Source organism: Etheostoma spectabile, chromosome 7 (assembly GCF_008692095.1).
Source record: "Etheostoma spectabile isolate EspeVRDwgs_2016 chromosome 7, UIUC_Espe_1.0, whole genome shotgun sequence".
NCBI classification, from domain to species: domain Eukaryota; kingdom Metazoa; phylum Chordata; class Actinopteri; order Perciformes; family Percidae; genus Etheostoma; species Etheostoma spectabile.
In genome coordinates, this window is record NC_045739.1 from 21,452,706 (window position 1) to 21,453,468 (window position 763).

At 33.4% G+C, this 763-nt stretch overlaps 1 protein-coding gene across 1 annotated transcript in view; it reads right to left on the minus strand.

Moving 5' to 3' along the window:
- lamb2l (laminin, beta 2-like) overlaps nt 1–763 on the minus strand; it is a 49,544-nt gene that overhangs the window by 18,807 nt on the left and 29,974 nt on the right. The window lies entirely within an intron of this gene.

The following is a 763-nucleotide window of genomic DNA, read 5'->3' on the forward strand; positions in this document are numbered from 1 at the left end:
TTGTGCTGACAGTCGTCACACACTCCTCCGCTGATATTGCCCGTGGCCAAATACAACGCCATGTCAAAGTGACAATGGCTTGAGTGGCCATTACAGTTGCACTCTGGAGACACAAGCAAGAGATTAAATGAATAAAGACTAATTAGACAAAGGAAGGAGAAAGGAATGAAGGAATGAGGGAAACATTTACAGTAGGGCTGCAACTAAAGATTTTTTCATTGCTGTTTACAATGCAATGTGTTGATTTTTTTCTCGATTATTCGATTAGTTGTTTGGTCTATAAAATGTTGGGAAAATGGTGAAAAATGTTGTTTCCAAGACCGAAGATGACGTCCTCAAATGTCCTGTTTTCTTCACAACTCAAAGATATTCAGTTTACTGTCACAGTGGAGTCAATAAACCTGAAATATTCACATTTAAAATAAAAAGATTCTCATTCTCTCAAACTAATTAATTGATAATCACAATAGCTGGCAATTAAAGGAATTTCATAGTATTAAATAATAATAATAATAAATAATAAAACTAATAGATTAATTGAACCTTTGCTGCTGTAATTTACGGTACCCCTCAGATTAAAATACAGCAGTACATAAGCAGTATATTGATATCTGCACAATTACTATACTGAACTTCACATTGTTCAAATTTATTTTTATGGCATCTTAAATATACTTTCAAGAAAAAGGAAAGACTGAAACTCCTTTCAGTTTGTTTATGATGAGCACATAAAAAAACTGTGTGTGTGTGTGTGTGTGTGTGT